The 27,206-nt window shown below is 43.7% G+C and overlaps 1 long non-coding RNA gene across 1 annotated transcript in view; it reads right to left on the reverse strand.

Moving 5' to 3' along the window:
• Window positions 1-18,430, reverse strand: part of LOC147729685 (uncharacterized) — a 79,308-nt gene extending 60,878 nt beyond the window's left edge. Inside the window, exon 1 of the long non-coding RNA XR_015308341.1 lies at window positions 18,286-18,430. This is a non-coding gene — a long non-coding RNA (uncharacterized LOC147729685). The remainder of the gene's footprint in view (window positions 1-18,285) is intronic.
• Between the last annotated feature and the right edge of the window lie 8,776 nt (window positions 18,431-27,206).

A 27,206-nucleotide genomic window follows, 5' to 3' on the forward strand; every position in this document is an offset into this window, starting at 1 on the left:
AGCACATATTGCGAATAATAACCTTCTTCATCCTTCTCAATCTGGCTTTCGAGCTTTCCATTCTACTGAATTGGCCCTACTATACTCAAGACAATCCGGAAATTTGTGGACGAGGGGCAGACATCGTCCTTAATTCTTTTATATTTAAGTGGCGCTTTCGACACTGTCGCACACCATAACTTGCTGCATGATTTAGAGAGCGGGGGTGTAGGTGGCAGAGCATTGAAGTGGCTGGAATCCTTTCTATCTGGGCGCAGCTTTCAAGTCATGCAAGGTAGCCACTATTCAGGGGTATCAGACCGACACAGGGGGTGCCACAGGGCTCTATTTTGAGCCCTAATCTGTTTAATCTTTGTTGCCCCTTTGGTTAAGATCTCGGATGCTTTTGGGATTAATGCCTTGTCCTATGCCGATGACACTCAGCTGGTGGTCTCTCTAACCCAAGCCCGGTCGGATGCTGACTCCAATTTTGTATCCTACCTCCAAGAACTGGCTGTTTGGATGGCAAATAATTGCCTAAAACTGAATGGTAGCAAGACCAAGGTATTGGTAATAGGTAAGGCCCCGTCAGTATGGTCCACGGCATGGTGGCCGCAGTCACTGGGTCCTACTCCTACCCCGTGCGTGCAAGCTAAGAATCTTAGGATTTGGGTGGACAATAAGCTGTCCTTCGACTACCACACCAGGTGGGTGGCAGGCGCCTGTTTTGGTATTCTGAGGGGACTATGGAAAACCTTGGACACCCTACCTACGTCATCTAGGAAAATCCTTGTGCACGCTCTGGTAACCTGACGCGTAGATTACGCAATTTGCTGTACCTGGGTGCTAATGGTAAATGTTTGAAACGTTTACATTGCATTCAAAATGCAGCAACAAGGCTAGTTCTTATGCTCCTGAAAAGAGCCTCTGCCACTGGTGCGTTGGCCCTTTTTACATTGGCTCCCCATCAGGAAAAGAGTAAAATGTAAGGCCTTGTGCGTGAGCCTTCGGATTCTACAGAGAAAGGGGCCAAGGTACCTACATGATTTCTTAACCCCCTATCTTCCGTCTAGACTCTTAAGGTCAAGTGGGAAAGGGAAGGTGCATGTTCCTAAAATCCGGAGACCAAGAATGGGCGGCCGCTTGTTCCGTTATCTGGCAGCCCAGCTGTGGAACAAACTCACTCAGTCACTCCGGCTGGAGTGTTCTGAATCTACCTTTCGGAAGGGTCTTAAAACGCATCCGTTTCCTGCCTCCTAATTGAACCTGCTTTGCTGAGCTGATTTGTTGATTGTTTGCTGTCTTGTTGCTCCGTAGCGCAGGGACACACTGGCCTCACGGTAACCAGGCACTTTATAAATGTAATTATTATTATTATAGGTTTCATAGGTTTCAGGGGCGTTCTATTTAGTTCAGCTAACTATAACTTGCGCCCCCGCAATGCACTGCTGATGACGTCACATATTACATCACTCATGACGTGGTCAGTGACATCACTGATGATATTATCCATGTGATAATTTCATGCATCTTCTCACACCCTAATATAACTTTTGATACACCCACTCTAAATTACAGACTGCCATTCTGAAAACCATAGACACTCCAACACCAATTACTACATACCCACTCACTGATTCTTAGATCTAAACACACATCCACTCACTCACCCGTACAGTCACTCATACTTACGGTCACTCAGTACGGGACTATCATATGCACTCCTACATATAGACACTGACACACTTCCACTCATCCATAGAGGTAATCACACACCTAGTCAATCATGCAAATAATTAATCACACTCCCATTTACTCACCTATACAGTTATACACACACCAGCTCACTCATTCAAATACTAGCACATTCTTACGTTCCTAAACAATCACTGATACAAGCACACACTCATCCATACAGCCACAATCACACACTAGTTACTCACACATGTGCCACTGAGATATATATTCACTCACTAACACACCCATACACACTCACCCACCCATATAGTCCTTCACAGATGCACTCTTGAAACCATGCACCCAGTGAATCTCCTACTCACAGATCTATGCCCAGTCACCACACCTCACTCATAAACACTCAGGCACACAGATACTCAGACAACCAATCACTAACTCATATAGACACTCATGTAGCTTTTCACAAACCCATGTAGCCGCTTACACACCAATAGACAGACGGATACAGACATTCACACAGTTTAGTCACTAACCCATGCACTCAGTCAGAAATGTTTAATCACTCACTTATAGTCTGTAACGCACCTACTAAATCATCCATTCAGACACTTATACACCCACTCATTCTTCAGTACGCCTTTCCCTATATATATTAAACATATTACAGAAACACAGTCACTGGATGATGTCATCAGTGATGTCATTTGAGATGTCATCAGTGTTGTCACTGAACATGTCCTGAGTGATGTAATATGTGACAGCATCAGCAGTGCATTGCGGGGGCACGAGTTATAGTTAGCTGAATTAACTATAATGGGGGAATTTCTATGGTTTTGTACGAGTGAAATGTCGAACTAACTATAACGCCCCTGAAACCTATGGCTTTTTCAGTGAATATATATAGCGATTTTGCCATTTAACGAATAATTAACTTGTAACGACGCTGACGGATCTGGGCTCAGTTTCTTTGGTGAAAATTAATCCAAGGATTGTTTGTGTGTGTGTGTGTGTATATATATATATATATATATATTACCTACTGGCGGTCGCCAGTAGGTAGTTATAGTTAGGATTGTTTTCCATAGGAAATCCGCAATATTCTATTGGGTATAACTTTGGCGTCGGTTGAGGAATCTGCCTGTAATTTTCCTCAAATGCGCTCTGCTCCTTCCCTAAAAGTTTGAGGGGGATTCGTCAAGCGGGGGCAGAGATAAAAGGGGGGTCCCAAAACGTGTTTTCCCCATGTTAATTTCCATAGGGCGGTTGGACTCACTTTTAGCCCGAACGGCTGAATGGATTTCCACCAAACTTGGCAAAATTGTAGGGACTGGTAGCCCGATGTGCCTTTGCTATGTCTCAAGATATGTGCTCCAGTGGATTTTGAGTAATTTAGGTTCAAAAAAATATATATATCTATAGGTGTGCACCGGGGAGCGCAAGGGCGTGCTACGCGACTTGCGCACGGAAAGCTGATTGGCTCACGGGTGTCTGTAAACATTCCAAACAGTCCGGAGCGGCCGCCATCTTGTGTCTCGGTAGGATCGAGACACAAGAGGTGGCAAAAAAAAAGGGGGGAAATGACCATAAGGGGGCAGAGTAGACCCCCCCTGACACCCTAGGTTTGATGTGGGGGCTATAAAAGGGCCCCGCGGGGCAAAAACAATACTTTGTTTTTCGATTTGCGCGGGGGAGCGCCCTGTACGCGCTCCGGGGAGCGGACCGGGGAGCGTAGCATGGGGAAAACCCAGTTTATTCACTGTGTCACCTCTACGACCCTTTCTTGCGTCAATACGTCCCTTTTGCATGAATTACACCTGACGTAGGTATAATGTGGCGCAGGGGCTTACAAAGTGACGCATCTACCTAGATGCGTCACTTTGTAAATATGACTGAATAAGGAGCATTTTTTACAGCACTGGTGCGTCACAAAAAGTGACGCACCGGTGGCGTTAAAGTGACGCATGGCCTCATAAATGAGGCCTTCAGTCTTCTAGTCATGCGTCATATTAAATATATGACGTATTATGTCGGAAGTACTTACAGATACGTCAGTATTTCAGACGTATCTGTAAGCGCAAAAGTGATGCATTGCTGGAGTGTGTCACAAAAATGATGCAACTCCAGCAATGCATCCTTTCACATGGGGCCAGGCCCCATGTGAAAGGGCCTGCACGCCTGTTGTGAAACAGGCGTAAGATTTGGATGCAACGCTGTCATAAAAGTGATGCAGTGATATCTCATAGATTTCACTGCGTCACCTCTACGACCCTTTCTTGCGTCAATACGTCCCTTTTGCATACAATACACCTGACGTAGGTATAATGTGGCGCAGGGGCTTACAAAGAGACGCATCTACCTAGATGCGTCACTTTGTAAATATGACTGAATAAGGTGCATTTTTTACAGCACTGGTGCGTCACAAAAAGTGATGCACCAGTGGCGTTAAAGTGACGCATGGCCTCATAAATGAGGCCTTCAGTCTTCTAGTCATGCGTCATATTAAATATATGACGTATTATGTCAGAAGTACTTACAGATACGTCAGTATTTCAGACTTATCTGTAAGGGCAAAAGTGATGCATTGCTGGAGTGTGTCACAAAAATGATGCAACTCCAGCAATGCATCCTTTCACATAGGGCCAGGCCCCATGTGAAAGGGCCTGCAAGCCTGCTGTGAAACAGGCGTAATATTTGGACGTAACAGCGTCATAAAAGTGACGCAGTGATATCTCATAGATTTCACTGCGTCACCTCTACGACCCTTTCTTGCGTCAATACGTCCCTTTTGCATACATTACACCTGACATAGGTATAATGTGGCGCAGGGGCTTACAAAGTGACGCATCTACCTAGATGCGTCACTTTGTAAATATGACTCAATAAGGTGCATTTTTTACAGCACTGGTGCGCCACAAAAAGTGACGCACCGGTGGTGTAAAAGTGACCCATGGCCTCATAAATTAGGCCTTCAGTCTTCTACTCATGCGTCATATTAAATATATGACGCATTATGTCGCAAGTACTTACAGATATGTCAGTATTTCAGATGTATCTGTAAGCGCAAAAGTGATGCATTGCTGGAGTGCGTCACAAAAATGATGCAACTCCAGCAATGCATCTTTTCTTACCCTTCCACACCCCTGTTCCTTTTCTACATTTTCTTTGAGTATCCACATTCCCCATGTTCACTCTCCTTCTCCTTACTTTCCTTCCCAACACTCACCTTCTTTCAGTCCCCCTACTTCACTTCCTTTGTCCTCTCATACCTTTCTGTTCTTTCTTACTCATTTTCCTTTCCATTATCAATGCACTCCACTTCACTTACTCTTTTTCATTTTTTTAAGAATATAGCTCTTTGATGAGAATTGGAGGTAGTTCTGAAAAGAACTTTTTTTTTCTTCTTTTTTCTTTTTTTAGAACAAAAACAAAAACAGGGAATGGAAACTGCTCAATAGAAGCAACAAAAACAAAATAAATTAGGGCTGGGAACGGCAGCGATGGTTCTCCAATGCTCGAACCATGAGCAGGACACTTTGCTCCCCAAAGGTGAGTAGCTGATCGCAGTATCTGCATTTCAGGACGCCTTTGTTGAATGCAGGCTGAATGTTTGGAACCAGCTCCTGCGATCGCCCCCTCACTGAAGTAATTGCTCCTCCAGTGGATGTAGAGGCCCCATCACTGGGAACCTCTTGTGCCAGAGCCCTGACACTTTCCCGGGCAAAATTCTGGGGGTGCCTCCTCTCCACATGGCGAAGCATTGTGGAGTTCCCAAAAGAATATTTCTTTGTGGGGTCACCCCGTGACAGGACTGTGTGGCAGATCCTGCACTCCACTTTTGGAGCATTGACCTTTTTCTGGTCATCTGGTATGGAAAAAAAATTCCAGATGAAATGCTCTTTCACCTTCGGCTGAGGAGGCTCTTCATCAATGAATTCAGGCTCATCTTCACTGCTGGATTGTCTGGCAGCCATGATTATCCAAGAAAGATCGAAGAGAAAAAAGGCAGGTCTTTCAGTCACAAAAGTGAAAGAAGAAGTGAAGGAAATGGGTGGGGATTTCATTCTTTGTAAAAAAAAACTGTTAGCAACCAATGAAAAGTGTTATTTTAAGGTCACATGACTTGACGCGCTGACGCTGCGCGCACCGGAACGCTTCTGGGGGCGCATACGCGGCGCGAACGTAGGCGCATACGCGGCGCAAACGTAGGCGCTTCCGGGGCGCGAACATAGGCGCTTCCGGGGGCGCTTACGCGGTGCGCCGAAGTGACGTTTTGATAGTTTCACGGAAATGCAAAATTATTTTCATTTCCTTATTAAAAAAACTGCTTTTATATGTATGGTACTAAATGTCTTGCGTTATTATTTACTTTCCATTCATATTTTTTTACACGAACGCAAGTAGCGCTCTGGGTGCGCTTTTCAGAGAGCTTACCGGTGCGCGGACCCAGAGCGCCCCAAGAAAAAATGATTTAAATTTTTTTTTTTTTAATATTATTATAAAAAAAATAATACTAATTAATACTCACACAAAACAGCAAATTAAAAAAAAATCGTAGGTTACAAACTAGATATAGAAAGGAATTAGCATTTAAAAAACCTATGAAATTCACTGAAAAAACCATAGGTTTCACACTAGTTATAGTTAGGAATTAGCATTTAAAAAAACCTATTAAATTCACTGAAAAAACCATAGGTTTCACACCAGTTCTAGTTAGCTGGAAATTTTACTGACATAAAACCATTGAAATTCCCACGTTATAGTTAGTTGGACTCACTATAACTTGCGCGCCTGCAATGCACTGCTGATGACGTCGCATATTACATCACTCATGACATGGTCAGTGACATCACTCATGACATCACTGATGACACCATCCAGGGAATGTGTGTCTTTCTGAAAAATCAATATGTTTTATATTTTAGTTTCTGTTTTTGAATATGTGTTTCAAGGGTTACATTACACTGAAAGGAGGTCTGTCGCTTGGTCCCAAGGATGGTGTCACTTTTTTTTTAAATTCTTTTTTGTTTTATATTTTTTAGTATCATTATGAGTGTCTGTATGGTTTGGTGGGGGTATTACTTAGCACATAGATGCATCAATGACTGACTCACTGTTTGTATGTGTTTTGAAGACAGCATATGTGCAGGACTGTATGGGTGGATGAGTGTGTATATGTGTGTGTTAGTGAGTGAATGACTGTCTCACTAGTGTCTTAATGAGTAACTACATATGTTTTAATCTAGTATATGTGAGTATTGATGTATATAAGTGAGTATATGTGAGAGATTGTAAGAGTTCCTGTTTAAATAAGTATGTGTTTCTATAAGTGATTGTTTAAGAGAGTAAGTATGTGTAAGTTTCCTTAGAAGAAAGGTGGTAGTGTGTGTATAGCTGTATATGCAAATAAATGGATGATCAATAGTTTATTTGTATGTGTGATTATGTGTGTGAGTAACTTTTGGATGACTGTCGGTGTGTAACAGGATGTATAGGTGTTTCACTACATATGATGAGTCAATATATGTATGAGCGACTATATAGAACTGTTGGTGAATGAGTGGATGCGTATATAGATGGTGGTATTACTGAATTGGTTGTTGAAACTGGGATGGGTATCTCTATTGTTTTGAAAATTTTAGTTTCTATTTTTGAATATGTGTTTCAAGGGTTACATTACACTGAAAGGAGGTCTGTCACTCTCACAAGGATGGTGTTATCAGTGATGTCATGAGTGATGTCACTGACCATGTCATGAGTGATGTAATATGTGACGTCATCAGCAGTGCATTGCAGGCGCGCAAGTTATAGTGAGTCCAACTAACTATAACGTGGGAATTTCAATGGTTTTATGTCAGTAAAATTTCCAGCTAACTATAACTGGTGTGAAACCTATGGTTTTTTCAGTGAATTTAATAGGTTTTTTAAATGCTAATTCCTAACTATAACTAGTGTGAAACCTGTTTTTTTCAGTGAATATATATATATATATCACAGGCAGTTCAATAACAACTACAAAAGCTGCTGCACCCGGTGACCTTGGATCGTAAAGATTTATTCTATGCACAAATGGCAAACACCACCGTTTTTTTTTTTGTCATTTTTTTTACCAAACAGTGTTTTTCAATCATGTCAAAGACCATTTGGTCGAAATACGTCGGTGGTCTTTGTTGTTTGTGCACAGAATAAATCTTCACGATCCAAGGTCATGGAGTGCAGTGGCATTTGTTTATTTCGGATTTTAAAGGGAAACTGTCTGTTTCAAACTACTGCACCAGCTGTGAGTGTGCGCCGCCAACAAATAATTAAATACAGCATAACAATGTGTTTAGTATCCATGTCTTGGTTCAACCAACATGAGAAAGTAAGGGTGCAAATGAAGGCCATTTATCTACGTAGTATATAAATATTGGGAACATATAAAATTGGACAGCCCGCTGCTGAATGCACGCCATCAACTCAACCCAGGTTGCATGTTTTGAGTGATGTACATGTATATATATATAAATCCAAGGAAACAAAGTTCGTCATGCGCTCTCAGGTAATCAGGCAAAGGAATCCAAAGTGTAGGATTTGCAGTTTATTTACACAACGCGTTTCAGCTCAACAGCCTTGTTCACGTGTAACCCAACACAAGTAACTTCGGCATTTAAATAAAGTTCAGCGTTGTCAATCACATATCGACATAAACATAGGACTAGTAAATGCAAATGGCAGACATGTTGGAATGGTAGATTAACATCAACACAGTTGTAAATTACATTGGACAAATTGAAATAGCATGTCATTAGCTACGCTTCAAAGTATATATAGTAAAATACGTAAACAATTCCTGTATAATACATAGAGGTAATCATTCGACCTGCCACAAATCAAAACTATATTAGATAACTTATTGTGTTATCGTGGTCCCAGTGAATAAAAAATATCTTATCCATAATTATATGAACATGTTGTGTCTTTTTCGATCGAACATTCAATCAATGTAAAATACATAATCCTTGAGCCTGACAAAGATCCACACCTAATATGAGTAACATGTTGTGTTATTTATCAAAACAAAGCTCATATTAGCAAGATGACCATGATATGAACTTATTGTGTCTCTCTCGATCAAACATTGAATCAATGTGAAATACATAATCATTGAGCTTGAAACAGATCCACACCTATGACACCTATGAATAAGACATTTTGCTTGGGTCTTTCCTTTTGCCCCACTACTGGCTTCAACTTTACAGACACCCGAATAGAGGTCTTTAAATTTGTGCGTAAATTAAAACTAAAAAAATGGCGCAAACTAAAAAGATTGGGTCAAAATAATAGTACCTATAACAACACTAGATCCAGTTCCTCTAATTTAATAATTGGAGACGTTGACACACTTCTAGCAAAGTCCGATCTAAATGATAATAGTGATAACACAGCAGATGATCGGTCCATCTCTACCACTCAATGCCTTGATGATATGAACTTGACACAAGATGCACCAGCCAAAACTAACTTTAGGGTCAAATCGACCTTTATGCCTATACTTCCACACAACAGTATAGATACTTTTCATGACTGTATTATCAAGGGGGTGGTTGGTTTACGAAAAAAAACCACTCGAGGGTACAGAGGGTTCAAAAACAATCTCTCATTCACCCAAAGAAAAGCACTCAAGACACTATATGAAGACACCAATATAGTGATTCTTCCTGCAGATAAGGGAGGTAACATTGTTATTCTGGACCGAGAGGCTTACATCAACGAGGCAAAACGACAACTTGATGACACTAATTTCTACATACCTGTCAACATTGATGTGTACAATCAGAGCATCATAGACATTTGGGAGAAACTAGAGACATGGAAAGACAAAGGGCTCCTTGTTTGGGAGGAATACTGTTATTTAAAAAGAGATTTCCCTAGACTCCCCATCCTATACTTGTTACCCAAACTTCACAAGCATGCTACCAACCCCCCTGGACGCCCCATAGTCTCTTCCATTGGTAGCATTAGTGAAAACATTTCAAAATATGTGGACCATTTCCTTCGAGACTTTGTTACAACACTACACAGCTACATCAGAGACACTAAGGATTTTTTTTGTCAGATTGAAAATATAAACTGGGAACCTGAATTTATGTTTATTGTTTTGGATGTACACTCATTGTATACGATAATCAATCATCAACATGGTCTACAGGCATGTGATTACTTTTTGAGTAATAGACCACTATGTTATCGTGAACATTCCAGAATGGTAATGGAAATGATGCAATTTTGCTTGACTAACAATATTTTTTCCTTCAATGGCGCCCTCTACAGGCAGATCAATGGTACTGCAATGGGGTCTTGCTTTGCCCCAAGTTTTGCGAATTTGTTTATGGGATTCTGGGAGCAGGAAATCCGTAACAGTAGCACCTTAGCAAGGGACTTTGAAAGGGTCATCGTGTGGCTTCGCTACATTGATGACCTTTTCATCATATGGAAAGGAACTAAAACTGATGCTGAGAACTTTATCACCAAGCTAAATTGCAACAAGTATAACATTCTCTTGTCAGGCAACATCAGTAATATCCAAACTGAATTCTTAGATGTCAAACTAGAGATAAAGGACCTCAAGATCTGTACTTCTTTGTATCGAAAGGCTACAGAAGGCAACAGTGTTCTTCATGCCCACAGCAGCCATCCTGAGGCACTCAAATGGAGTATTCCTTACTGTGAGTTGCTGAGGGCTAAGAGAAACTGTAACACCACTGATTCTTACTTGAGAGAGCAGAACACTATAATGACAAGATTTGAGAGCAGAGGCTATCCCAGTTGGGTTCTCAAGAAAGCCAAAGAGAGAGCGAATGGCATTGAGAGATCCCAAACTCTTTAGGAACATCCCGTCACTGATCTAAGCGACAACGATGAGCCCACAAGACTGATATTGACTTTTAATTCTGAAACAGACAAAGTCAAAAAAATCCTTACCAGAAATTGGGAGATTCTTAAAACAGACTCCATTCTGGGCAGTAGCATACCAGATCGACCCACTATTACTTATAAGAGAAATAGGAATATACGAGATCTAGTGGTCAGAAATGACATCACTCAATATCCCAAGATTTCTCAAAATGGCTTAGTTGGTTTCTACCCCTGTGGCCACTGTAAGGCCTGTAAATACAGTAAATACAGGGGGTCTGTGGAGTATGGTGGTATCACCAAAAAATTGACTCAATTCCTCACTTGTAGTACAACCTTTGTCATCTATGCCATCGAGTGTACTTGCAACCTCTGGTATATTGGCAGCACTAGTTGTGCTGCCAAAAAAAGAATTCTCGAACATCTCAGGGCCATTTCTAATCTAGACCCCAAATACCCTGTTGCACGCCACTTCGAACAACAACACTTCTCCAATACTGCTGATCTAAACTTTTTCATATTGGAACATGTCACTAGGCATCCCAGAGGTGGTGACAGGGTGCTGAACCTGAGACAATGTGAATCTAGGCTCATAATTGAGTTTCAAACAAGATTCAGGGGGGTCTTAATATGGATGAGGAACTTGCCAGTCATTTGAGAGAATAATGTAGACTATCTGTGAACTGCTCATCAGTCGTTCGATTACGAGCTATATGTAGTTATATGTACTCTAAGACTCTTCTTCTGCTAACATAACGATATCTTAGTACCAATAGATTTTAAAATATATATTTTTTGTGTCTTTTATTCCATAGGAGGAAAGGAGGGGGCCTATCACTGGACTTCACTTGCACGGGCGCACCTATCCTTTGCACTCTGGGAATCACTGCTCTTTGTTAAGTCACATTTTGGTATACCGGCGTGGAAGGTTTGACGATTGTAATCACTATAAAGAAGGGACTATGCATTTCTTAGTAGATGTCCAGGACTTGCTAACGTCATCGAGTAATTCTGTCTGATGATCCTGACTATCCGTGATCTACAGTGATTGGATTCAGTCTGATTTGTGGTAGAAGAGATTAGGATTTTTTCACATGAATTTTTAATATTATCCAGTGATAAAATGTATGCTCTACTCTACAGGGGGCAGTAGCATCTGGTCTTGCATTTGTTATAAATTTACGTAAATTGATTTTTGGACTATTTTCCTACTATCTACAATGTGTGCAACTCTTTTGAGATCAATTAGACTTCAGTCCACATTGTCACATTATCTTTCATCTGAGTGAGCGGAACACAATACATTCTTGTTAACATGAGAAAGGTTTTGATAAATTACAAAACATGTTATTCATACTAGGTGTGGATCTGTTTCAAGCTCAATGATTATGTATTTCACATTGATTCAATGTTTGATCGAGAGAGACACAATAAGTTCATATCATGGTCATCTTGCTAATATGAGCTTTGTTTTGATAAATAACACAACATGTTACTCATATTAGGTGTGGATCTTTGTCAGGCTCAAGGATTATGTATTTTACATTGATTGAATGTTCGATCGAAAAAGACACAACATGTTCATATAATTATGAGTAAGATATTTTTGATTCACTGGGACCACGATAACACAATACGTTATCTAATATAGTTTTGATTTGTGGCAGGTCGAATGATTACCTCTATGTATTATACAGGAATTGTTTACGTATTTTACTATATATACTTTGAAGCGTAGCTAATGACATGCTATTTCAATTTGTCCAATGTAATTTACAACTGTGTTGACGTTAATCTACCATTCCAACATGTCTGCCATTTGCATTTACTAGTCCTATGTTTATGTCAATATGTGATTGACAACGCTGAACTTTATTTAAATGCCGAAGTTACTTGTGTTGGGTTACACGTGAACAAGGCTGTTGAGCTGAAACGCGTTGTGTAAATAAACTGCAAATCCTACACTTTGGATTCCTTTGCCTGATTACCTGAGAGCGCATGACGAACTTTGTTTCCTTGGATATATATATATATATATATATATATATATATATATATATATATATGTACATCACACAAAACATGCAACCTGGGTTGAGTTGATGGCGTGCATTCAGCAGCGGGCTGTCCAATTTTATATGTTCCCAATATTTATATACTACGTAGATAAATGGCCTTCATTTGCACCCTTGCTTTCTCATGTTGGTTGCACCAAGACATGGATACTAAACACATTGTTATGCTGTATTTATTTACAGAACACACTTACACGAAGGTTCTTAGTGCTAAAGTGGATAACATGCCTAGCAAAAAAGCATGAGATAGAAGCTATTTGTTTAAAGCCAAGTTTTAGTGTCTTTCCTTAATTTGATTAAATACCTTCTGATCGCATGGCAGCTCAGAGAGGGTTCTACAGAGTGGCAGCCACACCAGAGAAGGATTTGTCACCATATGTAAGCAGTCTAGTTTGTGCCAAGGTTAGTAAGAACTGATTGGTGGAGCAGAACGTTTAATATGGCTGATAAAGTGAAAATTTAGAGATTAGAAAAGTAGGACAGTAGTGATTTAAGATTTTATGTATGATCATAAAGGCTTTGAATGAAACTCAAGATCAAATGGGTAGTCAGAACAGGTTTACTAGGAATGGTCCTGTCATGTCTAGAGATGATACATATGAAGCAAGCAGCATTAGTTTGCACAAGCTAAATTTGATAGAGGAGTTTTCTGGAATGGCTCAATAAATGGCTTTGTGTAATCCGACCTAGATTGAATCAAGATATTCGCTACTGGTATGTGCCAGTTGCTCTTCTTGTGAGGCAAGAGGCTCTTCAAGCTTTAGAGATTACCAAAGCCCATACTGTAGAGATTTGTCCCTTGTGTTTCAAGTAATAGATTGGTTTTGAGGTGGGTGCCAAGATTGCCTATGACTTTAGGAGGAAATGGAGAAGGTTTCAAAAATTCAGTCCAGCAAGGATATCTTGGTATTTGCTTCCCTTGGTTTTAGTAGGATTTATCTTAAAGAAGTTAGAAGACATCCACCAGTGAGTTAAAATACAGCTGTTGGCCAAAGCCTTTCCATCTTCTTTTAAGTTCAAGAAAATTTTATTAGATATAAGAAGGGAAATAAGGTGTCAATACAAAATATAAGAAGAGTATAAACTGCTGAAAACATCAGTAAATAATGAGAACAATACAGTTATAAGCATTGATAATAAGAGCAAATTCTGGGCAATAAAGCTAAAGAAAGGGAGAATAAAAAATAAAAAAAAAACGTTTATACAAAAATGAATGTACAATAAAGGAGCATAAAAGATAATGAAACAAAGAAAAGGAGGAATGTAGGGAGCTATTTAAGGGGGTTTGGAGACTTCTTGTTGTAATGGTAACGGGTGAAACAAGCGCTTAGCACAAACATCAAGATAAAGCGTGACAGGAAGCCATAAGGCGGTGCGTTTTGCAGCCATGTGAGCTGGAAAAACAAAAGCAGTATCCAGTCTATGGTTGTGGCAAACGTTGTACCACCACGCTTTAAAGGAAATATTGGAAAAGTCCTTCCAATTAGCTGTAATTTGTTGAAATGCAAAAGCTAACAATAAATCAATAATCTGAAGGTTCAAATCAACATCATCCCAGCAAGAGGAAAGACTGCCTAGAAAAATGTTAGTGTGAGAAAAGGGAATACAAGTGTGAAAAATTACATTGATTTGAGCCCAAACCTGCAACCAAAAGTCATGAACAGATTTACAAAGAAACAGCATATGAAACAAAGTCGCTTGTGGGGATGAGCAAGACCAACAAATGTGGGGAGTGTCTGGAAAGCGTTGGTGGAGTTCAGAGGGGGTAAAAAGAAGCCTATTGTAAATGAAGAACATGGTCTGTGTCAAAGTCGCCGCTCTCGAGGATTTACGTATCTTAATCCATATCTTATCCCATAAAGAAACTGAACAGGATGTGGTGAGATCTTGTTCCCAACATTCCTCCACTTTGGATTTGGGCCTAATGGAGTTGCTGGTATGAAGATGTCTGTAAATGGAGGAAGCCTTGGGAGTGGTGCGTAAAAAGGAATGAAGTAATGAAGTGGGGGTGGGGGAAGCAGGAGAGGAGTGTGCCTGAGATAGGCGAGTGTAAATTGTCATTATTGCTTCCTTAAGCAAAAGATAATTGCGGGAAAAAGAAGCAGGTAATCCATAGAGGCAGCGAAGAGTAGTGAAGGATATAAAAGATGATTGCGAAAATAATTGGGAGATCCATATCAACCCTCTTCGAGCCATGCCTTCCAGTAGAAGGGTTTGTTACGGATGAGGAGGGAGGTATTGTGCCAGATAGTGGAAGACAGGAAGTCAGCAATATTTGAGGGAGAGGCGGGAGAGGAAGATAAGAGCAATTTAGTAGTGAATTTATGAATGGGGTTAGAAATGGAAGAGGGTTTACGTGAGAAAGAAAGATATTCAGCAAAAGAAAAGGGAGAAAGAAGGAGGCGTTCAAATTTGGTCCATAAAGGGCAGGGAGAAGTGGGATCCTGTAACCAAAAAGAAGCTTGCCTAAGCAAAAACGCTTTATGGTAAGCTGGGAAATCTGGAAAATTGACCCCGCCTTCTGATTTGGAGCGGATCAGTCGAGCAAGGGACATTCTTGGCTTCTTGTTGTTCCAAAGAAAAGACAATAAAATTGAGTTAATCTTTTTGAAAAATTTAGAGGGAATGGACACTGGAATATTAGAAATAGTAGTGTAAAGGACTATAGGAGATAACATCATTTTGATAGTATCAAGACGGCCCCACCAAGATAGGTAAAGAGGGTGCCATCTGGACGTTAAGTCTAACAATTTTCGAGTACATATAGTTAAACAAAGGGAGACCGTGTCCGAGATAGAAGGTGTAATATGCAAACCAAGGTATTTAATATGGGAGGAACTCCAGGTAAAATTGGAGGCGCTAAAATCGGGTTTGAAAGTGAATTTCGTCAAGGGTAGGGTCTCACATTTGTCATTATTGAGTTTGTAACCAGATATTTGGGAGTAATCTCTCACTTCAGAAAGAAAGGCAGGAATAGATTCAGTGGGATTAGAAATAAAAAGTAAAATATTGTCCGCATAAGCGGCCAACTTAACTTGGGAGTCTGATATTTGAAATCCGTGGATATCAGAATTTTGACGTAGTTTAGATAAAAAGGGTTCTAGGGCCAGATTAAAAAGAAAGGGGGACAGGGGACAACCTTGACGAACACCCCTCCCCAAAGTAAAAAAGGAGGAAACTTGGCCATTAACGCAAACTGCTGCATGGGGATTAGAATATAGTAAGGAAATCAAAGAAATAAATTTGGGACCAAAACCAAACCATTTAAGGGTATGAAAAAGATAAAACCATTCTACCCTATCAAATGCTTTCTCAGCATCTAGGGCTATTGCTGCAAGGGAGTGAGGCAAGTGATGAGATTTGGATAAAACATTAAATAAAAGTCTGGTGTTGTCAGTGATAAATCGACCCTTGACGAAACCTGACTGTTCCTCACCCAGAAGGTCTGGGAGAAGAAGGTCAAGACGAGCTGCAAGAGATTTAGCAAATATTTTGTAGTCAATGTTAACCAAAGAGACTGGTCTGTAATTTTTACAGTTTTTGTCATCTTTCACTTCTTTAGGTATCAGACAAATGTGTGCATCAGAGAAAGAACATGAGGAAGCACCTAATGCCAGGAATGTATCTATGAGGGAATGTAGTTTGGGGATGAGAAGCTTCAAGAAGTGAAGAAAGAATTCAACGGTAAAGCCATCCGGTCCTGGGGCTTTATCTTTTTTAAGATTTTGGAGTGCTGTGAGTAATTCCTGTTGAGAGATATCGAGCTCTAAGTGAGAAAGGTCAAGAGGAAAGTGGGCAGGTGTATGTATATTGGAGAAAAAGCGATCCAGGGACTGAGAAGAGGGTTGAGTTTCGGAAGAATACAAAGTTGTATAGAAGGCAGAGAACTCAGTGAGAATGTCCGTATCTTTGTGTTTAAGAATAGAGTGTGCATCATAGATAGATTCAATATTCAATTTGTTATGTTTGACTTTCAGATAATTAGCTAAAACGTTCCCAGCCTTATTTTTTCCCCCATAAAACCTTGCGCTCGATTTCAATAGGTACAGGGAAGCATCTTCCGTAGACTTTTTGTTAAACTTCATTTTAGCATTAACCAGGGCTGTTAAACTGTCTTGTGAGTGAGAGGTGAAATAAGAGTGCTCCAATTTCTTAATATCAAGGAGAAGGTCGGCCGTAAATTTGCGGGCAATTTTCCGTTTCTTTGCCATAAAGCCAATTAAAAAATCTCTCGCTGCTGCTTTGAAAGCATCCCAAATAGTATGCTGAGGAATGGAAGGAGTGTCGATGAGCAAAAAATACTAATTCGAGAATTCAGTAGAGGAGGTAGTGAACTTGGGATCCAAGAGAAGGGTATTATTGAAGCGCCAACGCTTGGGTCCAACTGGTTTGGGAAGGATGTCAAGCTGAGCTAAAGTAAGGGCGTGATCCGAGAGTAAAATTGGACCAATTTCTGCGCGAGTAAGAGTCTGGGCAATGTTATGGGTAACAAATATATAATCCATCCGGGATTGGGAGTGATGGCATGGAAAATAAAAAGTAAATTCCTGTGCCTCCGGATTACATAAGCGCCAAGCATCAATGAGCTTATGTTGGGAAATGGCTTGGGAAAAAAGTTTATAGGATTTGTTTGGAACATAGTGGGCGGTAGAATTCCTATCAAGGAAGGGATCACAGGGCTGATTACAGTCCCCCGCTAAGATAAAGTTATCATCAATAAATCTGGTCATATGGTGGGAGAACGCATGCCAGAAAATGGGATCTCCACCAGTAGGAGCGTAAACATTAAGAAAGGAAATTGGAACATCCTCAAGAGACAGTTTAACATATGTCCAATGTCCTTCAGTATCTGACTCCTGGGCAAGCAAAGAAAGGGATAGAGCTTTATGACATAAAATGGCAACTCCATTACGCTTACCATCTCCTTGGGAATAATAAACTTCGCCCACCCAACCACGCTTGAGTTTAGCAGATTCTATGTCAGACAAGTGAGTTTCTTGCAAAAATGCAACATCAACATTTAAACGAGCTAGGTGCGATAAAATTCTCTGTCTTTTGATAGGAGAATTAATACCCTTAACATTCCATGTAACTATTTTTAAGGACATAATATAAAAGATAGATTGAAATTAGCAAAAGAGTGAAAATCAAAGAGAAAGCCCAGAAGAGAAAACAGGCAAGTGAGAAAAAAAATAGATTAGATAGAAAAGGACAATAAGTATGGCAAAAGAGAGAAAAATAGAAAAAAGCAATTGCAGGTGAGATGACGAGAAATGTAACGAGGGTGTATGAGAGAAAAAAGAAGGGTACTCTAAGAGACAAGAGAGCGAAGTCCAGAAAAAGTTTAAACTGATAAATAAAAGATCATAGAAATAAAGAAAAGGGAGAGCGGAAGGGAATGAATATGAGCCGAGAGAAAGAGTATGGGTCAAAAAGACGAGAAAAAAAATCATCCATTTAAATAGACAAAGGAAAGAAAAAGAAGTGATAAGTAAAATGCATAACGAGAAAGAGAACAGAAAGAGTGATGAAAGTAAAGGAAAGGGGACACCTTTGAACAAAATTGAAAATGGGAAAGAAGGAAGAGAAGGGAGAAAAAGGGGAAAGCGAACATTAAAGGGAGGAAGGAAAACATACTTACGAGGATTGGAACTGGGGGAGGACAATCAAGAAGGAGAACAAACGAGAAGAAACTGGGGGGGGGTAGAACCAACTGGAGAAGGCAAGACATCCAGTGTGAGCGGACCGTCAAGCCGGGGGAAACAACGTGCAACGGAATGTGGATTCTGTAAAAAACAAAAGAAAGGAAAGAAAAACATCAAGAGACGAAACACCAAAAATATAAAATCAGACAATGGAGAAAAACGCATGAACTGATTATATAAATATGAAGGAACAGCAAACAGGGGAATCTATTGAAAGGAGAAAGAACTAGAACGACAAGCATGACCAAATCAACAGGAACTAAGTGATGCAGATAAAGAACAATAGCCACTTAGAAGAGTCATGGAGGAAAAGCGGAGGAGGAGCTGGAGGAGTCCATGTCAGTTGTTTGGCAAGAGTTTAGAAAGCTCCTAAGGCGAACAGGATCCTCATAAGTTGTCGTCTTATTGTTATAAGTGACTCTGAAGAGGATCTTTATTAAGTCTTTTCGTTGTGGCCTTCCATGAGGGTTGTACAGGATGTTCCACACTGGACTGCGACATTTGGTCAGCAGATGTCTGAGAAGCTTCCAAATGAGCCAACGCAGAAAACACTTTGGAGTTTTTGATGAAGATGCGTCTCGGGACCTTAGGAAGATGACCAGTTGCACTCCTATCCATAGAATGAGTAGATCTTTCCAAGAAAAGAGGCTAGCACCTGGTACACTCCGTCCGTGTGAACACCAACAGGTAGGCGCGATAACAACGGATTCTACAAGAGCACGCAGGAATAATGGCAAAGTATTAGAGGAGAGACACCTTAAAATGGGAAAGAAATATAAAAAAGCCATATGAAGGCTCAGGAAAATGCCAAACTGATCAAGGCAAAAAAAGCCCCTATGCAGGGACAGAGCACAAAATGGCCGCTGGTATGAGGAGTATTGAATTAGCAAACAGCAGAGGGAAGTATGTCCATTGAAGAAAAAGAAAAAGGTCACAGTATTTCAGTCATTGTAAGCATCAGAATAAAAAACATGTGGCCAACCTTGCAGAAGCGAAAAAAGAGCATGCCTTCATGTCATTATGAGGAGGAGAGAGGCGCCGTTAGTAAATACGTTCCAGGTCATTCAAAATGGCTTCCGCGGCCGTGGTATTGCCGCGGGTGAAGAGAAATGCTGCAGAGATGTGGAAAACAGCTATTCAGGCAAGGAAGCGATTCCCCAGGGCATTCCTTGGTGTTTCCGACGATAGACGCAGTTATTGCTGACGAAAGAGAAGTCCGTTCGTCGCTCGTTCTCCCCGGCATTGCGGAGCGCTCACATGGAAGCCTCCGTCTCCGCAGGGCGCTAAGCCACGCCCCCCCCCCCCCAAAGCCTTTCCATCTTCTGCAAAGTTTATATTTACCTCTGGATTAGACAAGCTAAATATGAATTGACAATTGTCCTGCTAATAAAGAAACTGGCCCTTAGTTGTTGTAAAACAGTGAATTAAGAAGCAGTGGGGATAGGATTGACCACTGCGGGACCCCACAGTTTATTTACCTAGGTGTGAAATTAAAAAGTGGTATCTTAGGGATCTGCAGATAGAAATGATATAATTCATTGTTTGACTCGGCCTCCCAGCCCTACTTCATCTAGGGGCTTTTCAGGATAGAATGATCCATGGTATTGAAGGTTGCTTATAAGTTTAAAAGTACCATTGTTCACCAGACATCAAAGGTCACCCAAAAGCCCTAGAAACCCCAGTTCTGTGCTGTGTACTTGCTGGAATCTGGATAGAAAATAATCCTAAAGATTACTATCCTCGACAAACTGCTTGAGCTGTTTACAACATGTTTCTCCTACTGTTGTCCATGAAATGGTAGAAGGGAGATTAACTGAAAGTTGTTGAGCTCTTGTGGGCCAAGGGTGGGTTTTTAGATTTCTTTTTTTTTGTAACATATTTTTATTGACATTTTGCATTTACAGTGACATGTTGTATCAAATAACAGTCTCATAGAATACATCTACTGGTATGTATCTCAGAATGCATAAGTATTCATGCAGTTACTAGTCGGGTGTCCTGTCACTATGAAGGCCTTCCTATGAAGAATTGCTGAATATAACTGGGGGGGAGGGGTGAATTGGGGGGGTGCTCATGGGATGCCGGGTACAGATAGCGGATGAGGCCTAAGGGTGGCTTATGCCCCGAAGAAGGTGTAGTGAGTTATCAAGGGGGAGGGGGGGGACCCATGATCAGTCTAGGTACAAAGGAACGGCTTATTCTTAAGGCGCTTTGCCTGGCGCTGATGCCAGTTGACTGTGAGTGTGCTCTACGGTGGGGATCTGGCGTTTGAATTTGTGGCTTGTCCCTGTGGCTGTGTGGTTCGTGGTGTGTGAGGGACTCCCTCTGGGTCGTCTTGGACCAGTGGTTGCTTCAATTGATTCAGTAGGATGGCCCAATCCATTGATTATGGGGTGTTTACGCATCCCTTTCACCTCTTCTTCTCTCAGTCTTTCTTCCTCCGGCCAATGCCCATTTTTTCACTGCACCCACCCATTCATCTGTCGGGGGGTCTGTGGGGAACGCTTGTGCATGGCTATGTTCTGTTTTGCTAATAAGATGGCTAGTGAGGCAAACCTGAGGGGTACTTTGTGTTTCTTTCTCTGGTAGATGCCCAGTGCACAGGCCTCCCATGTATCTAAGAATGTGAGCCCAGTAAGAGCCCTGAGTGACTCATGTATGTGTTGCCAGTATGAATGTAATGTGGGGCAGCTCCAGAACATGTGTTGGAAATCCGCCACATGCAATTGACACCTGGGGCATGAGAATTGGGTTTCGGGATAAAAGCGTTGGAGACGTGCAGCTGTCGAATAGGCTCTGTGTAGGACATAAAATTGTATATTTTTAAAGCCCGCATTTCGGGACACCTTCTTGGGATATTCAAGTGCTTTTTCCCTTTCCTTCTCGTGTAGGGAGCGGCCTAGTTCCTCTTCCCAGGTAGCCCTTAGAGTCTCTAGTGGTACATTTCTGAGTTCCCTAATAGCTTTATAGAGCCATGTGACCAGGTGTCATCCCACTCCCATATGTAAATTTGTGTGTATGACTGGGTGTGTAGGTGGTTCCCCTGTCGAGAGGTCATGGTGTTGACTATAGTTTGCGAGGAGTTTGCTGTGGAGTAAGAATTGGCCCACGGGGAGATCATATTTCTCTGTCAGTCGCTGGAAGGGTCTAAGCTGGCCATCTTCAAACAGTGACTCCGCCTCAGTGATGCCACAGTCTGTCCATGTGGGTAACATGTTAGATGTGTAGTAGCGTTCCTGTATGGGCCATCCGGCCAGAGGGAGAAGTGGGGGGGGGGGAGTATAGGGCCCTCCCTGACGACATACGGTGTATCCTTTGCATGCATTTGCGTGCAACCATTATATGTAGGGGATATGTACGTTGAGGTTTGGTGCCCAGTAAGAGTAGCCGGCGGAGTTCTGGAATGGGCACTGGACCTTTCACGGTAGGTGTCTCTCCCATGTGTCTGCCTGCCGTCCAGTAAGAAAGCCACTGTAATTGGGCGGCTAAGAAATAGGATTCGAAAGAAGGGGCGGCGAGTCCTCCCTGTGTGGTAGGTAGTTGTAGCTTTGCTAGTGCTATCCTAGGTCTGCTTGTCCCCAAATCAGTGAGCCAAGGAGTGCATCTAAGTCTCGAAAGAAAGCTCTGGACGGGATGATCGGTAGATTTGTGAAGAAGTATAGCAGCCTCGGGACCAATATCATTTTGGCGATAGCCACTTGACCAATCAGGGCTAGTGGGAGGTTTTTCCAGAATCCTACCAAAGATCTGATGCCGGCTAATGCCCTACGGTGGTTACCTTCATAAATATCGGCCGGGGTGTGATAGAGACAAACCTCTAGGTATCGGGGGCCTCCGCGGTGGGGGAATGCAGGTGCAATGGGTACACTGTAGACTTCTCCCAGTTGACTTGTAACTCGGAGACTCCTGCAAATTCTGTCAGCGTGGTCCAGATGGGCGATAAATCAACGGTGATGTCTTTGACATATATTAGGAGGTCGTCTGCGTACATAGAAACACTGTGCGTGGTATTGGCTATGGGGATGCCACACTGTTCCCCCTCCCGTCACAGTTGTATGGCCAGTGTTTCCACCGCAAGGGCAAAGAGCAGAGGCAAGAGCAGGCAACCCTGCCTCATGCCTCGTTGCACAGCGAATTCTGATGAAATACAACTCCCTATATGTACAGGTGAGGTGAGTTTAGTGTACAAGAGCCGCGTGTATGCCAAAAGGGTAGGGCCGAGTCCTAGTCGTCATAAAACAGAGAGAAGATAATGCCATGGAAGGGTGTCGAAAGCTTTTTCAAGGTCTAGTATAAGGCAAGCTGCTCGGGGGTAGGTGTCTTCTATTTGATCTTGGACATGGAACAGTCAGCGTATATTCTAGGACGTGTTTCTGCCCGGGACAAAACCACATTGGTCGGGATGTACCAGGGGCCGTATGATTTGTGTGTATCTATCCGCCAATATCTTTCAAAGGATCTTGCAGTCGGTGGAGAGAAGTGTGATGGGGCGATAAGATGCCATCAATTGGGAGTCACGGTTGGGTTTCAGGAAGGTCACGATAACCGATTCCCGGAGGGATTTTGGCAATTCCCCTTTATCACGTGCTGTGCTGTACATCGCCGCCAGTCTGGGGACCAACAAGGGGGAGAAGGTCTTGTAGTATTCTAAGGGGAGTCCATCTAGTCACGGTGCTTTGTTGTGGGCTAACGCGTGCAGGGCATGGGTGATGTCTGCGGTTTGTATCCTCGCCTCTAGTGACGTCCTATCTTCCCTCATGATCTCAGGAATCATTAGGGGAGTAAGAAAGTGGTAAATTATGTGCTGCTCTATGGGGATTGGGTACCTATATACCTCTGAGTAGTGTTGGTGAAATGCCGAAAGGATCTGATCCTGGGACCGTACTAGGTGACCGTGGGGGTCTAGCACTTCAGCTATAGGCTTCACGTCGCTGTCCTGTTTGGTTAACCATGCCAGCAAGGTACCCGTCTTGTCTCGTTCCTTGTGCCTTAGGGTTGCATACAACCTGAAGTTGTAGCGTTGGAGGTCGACGCAAGCTGTCATGTATTCTGTCCTGGCCTTGACAATCTGTGTCACTACCTCTTCCGAGAGCACGTCTTGTTTAGTAACAGTGGCGAGGTGCTTTTCGGCTTTGGTGAGTGCTTGCTCTAGCGTTCGTCTTACTCCCACTATTTGTGTGATGCATTTTCCCCGGGCTACCACCTTGAATGCGTCCTATTCTATTAATGTGGAGGATGCTGTTCCTGCATTGTTCATGAAATAGTCCTCTATACTCCGCCCCTGGTCATGTTTGAAGACTGGGTCTGTTAGACAGTCCTGTGGGAGCCGCCACGTGGAGACTGGGGGGGTGCGGGAGTCTCCAATTTAATTGCAGTATGGGAGTATCCTGGTCGGAGAGGATCCTCCCCAAGTAATCTGTGTGGTGTATTTTGGGCAGGACTGCCGCTGAGCATATGAATCTATCCAGACGGACCCGAAGGTTATGTGGGACGGAGTGGAATGAATATAGTTTGGTCTGCGGATATTGCATTCTCCATGCATCGGTGAGTGCCCATTGTGTGACCCAAGCTTTAAAGCGCTCTGTTTGTTTCTGCGCGGCTGAATGTGTAGGTGTGGGGGTGGGAACGATAGAGTGCGAGGTCCAATGTGCAGTTGTAGTCACCCCCCAGTATCCACAGTATGGAGGTAAATTGAGCAAGGACCCCAGTGAGGCGTTCCCAGAATTTGTCCTGGTTCGAGGCGTATATACTTCCCAGCAATGTTGAGTGTCCATCTAGAAGGCCCTCTATCAGGGCGTACCTTCCTTCCTTATCCACCACCTAAGTTCCTGGAAAGGGGGTCCCCGGGTGGATCCAGATCAGTGCTCCCCGTGCGTAGGAGTATGCCGTTGCACATATGGTACCGCGCCATTTGGACTGTAATTTGCCTAGCTCAGTGCTGGTGAGATGTGTCTCTTGGAGGAACACGATCCAGGCGTTTTGTCGTTTCGCGTATGAGTATACGGTGTATCATGTGTGAAGACCTCGGTTGTTAAGCGTTAGGATGCTAATATCAGCATTACGTGTCGTTACAGCCATATGAGGGTGTCCTGCCAGCCACGGGCTGCAGACTAACATCCAGCGCGGTGGCGGACGTGGTAACCGCCGTGGCGGTGCCCGGGGACAACGGCAAGGCCAGTCCACATCCACCTGCGCAGCATCCGCCTCACAGCCTTCCTAGTCCGACCTTTCAGACCCACATGACGCCAGTGGGAGGCAGGGTTCGCCATCAACTCCTTCACTGGCGCAACATCACTTCGGACAGGTGGGTGCTGCAAATCGTCCAAAGGGGATACTTCATCCCCTTCGAGGCGACCCCTCCAGCCATGCCACAGCAGTACCACCGCGTTTCGGGGGATCACTTGAATCTTCTGCGAGAGGAAGTTACAGCCCTCTTGGCCAAAGGGGCCATCGAGCGCGTTCCTCGTCCAGAAGTAGTGTGTGGTTGTTACTCTCACTACTTTCTGGTTCGCAAGAAGGGCAAAGGGGCCTACGCCTTATCTTGGACCTGCGGAACATCAACGGTTTCCTCCGGAAGGAGAAGTTCAAGATGCTGACTTTGGCTCAGGTCTTAGCTGCCCTGGACCCGGGAGACTGGATGGTAGCGTTGGACTTGCAGGATGCTTATTTTGACATCCCCGTCCTGCCGGCCCACCGGCGTTACCTGCGTTTCACGGTAGGCCACGAGCACTTTCAGTTTACCGTGCTCCCCTTCGGCCTTACCAGCGCCCCACGGGTGTTCACAAAAGTGATGGCGGGGGTCGCAGCTCATCTGCGCAGGTTAGAGGTTTCAGTCTTCCCCTACCTCGACGACTAGTTGTCGCCCTAGACAGTCGTCAGCCACCTCCAGACTACGGCCGACCTCCTGCACCTGCTGGGGTTCTCCATCAAGGTGCCGAAGTCACACCTGTGTCCCTCTCAGAAGCTCCTCTTCATCGAAGCGGTTCTAGACTCGGCGCAGTTTCGGGTTTATCCTCCCGAACAGCGGGTTCAGGATATTCAGGCTCTGATTCCGATCTTTCAGCCGTTATCCCGAGTCTCAGTCAGGTTGACACTGCGGCTTCAGGGGCTGATGGCCTCCTGCATCCTTCTGGTGTATCACGCCAGGTGGTGGATGCGAGCTCTGCAGTTGGACCTGAAGTTTCAGTGGGCCCAGCACAAGGGCAACTTGTCCGACCATGTCTTGATCTCGGAGGGCACTGTAAGACAGTTGCAGTGGTAACACACGGACCGCGATTGGGTCAGTGGCAGATCCCTCTCCCTACCCCAACCGGAGCACGTAGTTGTGATGGACGCGTCCCTCAAGGGCGGGGGGGCCACATGGGAGAGGCGGAGATCAGAGGCCTCTGGTCTTCGGCGGAGTCCCGGCTCCGCATCAACCTTCTGGAGCTGCGGGCGATCCGTCTTGCACTGAAGGCATTCCTCCCCTCTGTCCGGGGGAGTGTAGTGCAGGTGTTCACGGACAACACCACCCCCATGTGGTACTGCAACAAACTGGGCAGGGTGGGGTCGTGGACTCTATGCCAGGAGGCTCTGCGCCTCTGGCAGTGGCTGGAACATCAGGGCGTGACCCTAGTGGTTCAACACCTGGCAGGTTCCCTGAACGCCAGGGCGGACGAACTCAGCCGTCGGTGCATGATGGATCACGAATGGCGTCTAAACTCGGATGTGGCGCGAGGCCTCTTTCAGCAGTGCGGAGAGCCTTGGTTAGATCTATTCGCCACAGAAGAGAACGCGCAATGTCATCAGTTCTGCGCGTTGGAATTTCCAAGGTGGCTCTCGCTCGGAGACAGTTTTCGTCGCGAGTGGAGCTGCGGTCTGTTGTACCCCTTTCCGCCTATACCACTTCTGCCCAGAGTGCTGAAGAAGATCAGGCGCGACCGGGCCCAAGTTATCCTTGTGGCTCCGGACTGGGCACGAAGATACTGGTATCCCGAGCTACTCAGCCTGTCTGTCGATCCCCCGATTCGTCTGCCTCTTCAGGAGGACCTTCTGAAGCAGCAGCAGGGGACGGTCCTCCACCTGAACCTGTCCAGTCTCCACTTACATGCGTGGAGATTGAGCGGCGGCAGTTGAGGCCATTTGACTTGCCTCCTGAAGTCTGTAATGTGATTCTGGCAGCCAAGCGTCCCTCCACAAAATCGGTATACGCCTGCAGGTGGAACAAATTTGTGGCATGGTGCACAGCAAAGGCTGTGGATCCCCTTTCTGCCCCTCTTTTAGAGGTTCTCCTCTTTCTTCTTTCTCTTGCCCAGCAGGGCTCTGCTCTGTGCACTATCCAAGGCTACCTCTCTGCTATTTCCGCCTTCTTAAGGCTCCTTGATCAGCCCTCTTTGTTCAAGTCCCCAGTTGTAAATAGGTTTTTGAAGGGCATCACTCATATGTTTCCTCCTGTTCCTTTCGTGATGCCTCAGTGGGACTTGAACCTTGTTCTGACTTATCTGATGTGCGCTCCTTTCGAGCCACTTCATAACTGTCCTCTTCGTCTCCTTGCTCTCAAGCCGGCAGACCTGGTTGCCATCACCTCTGCCAGGAGGATGAGTGAGCTCCAGGCTCTTTCCTCTAAACCTCCTTTCCTTTCTGTCCATCCGGACAAAGTTGTGTTGCGGACGCAACCCTCTTTCCTGCCCAAGGTAGTCACAGCCTTCCACATCGGGCAGTCCATCACGTTGCCCACCTTCTTTCCGCCTCCGCATCCCTCGAAAGAGGAAGAGAGGCTACATCGTCTGGACCCAAAACGTGCGCTTTCATTTTATCTGGATCGCACTCGCCAGTTCCGCGTGGATGACCAACTCTTTGTTGGTTACGTGGGCGCTTA

This window comes from Lissotriton vulgaris, chromosome 2_1 (genome assembly GCF_964263255.1).
Source record: "Lissotriton vulgaris chromosome 2_1, aLisVul1.2, whole genome shotgun sequence".
Classification (NCBI taxonomy): Eukaryota; Metazoa; Chordata; class Amphibia; order Caudata; family Salamandridae; genus Lissotriton; species Lissotriton vulgaris.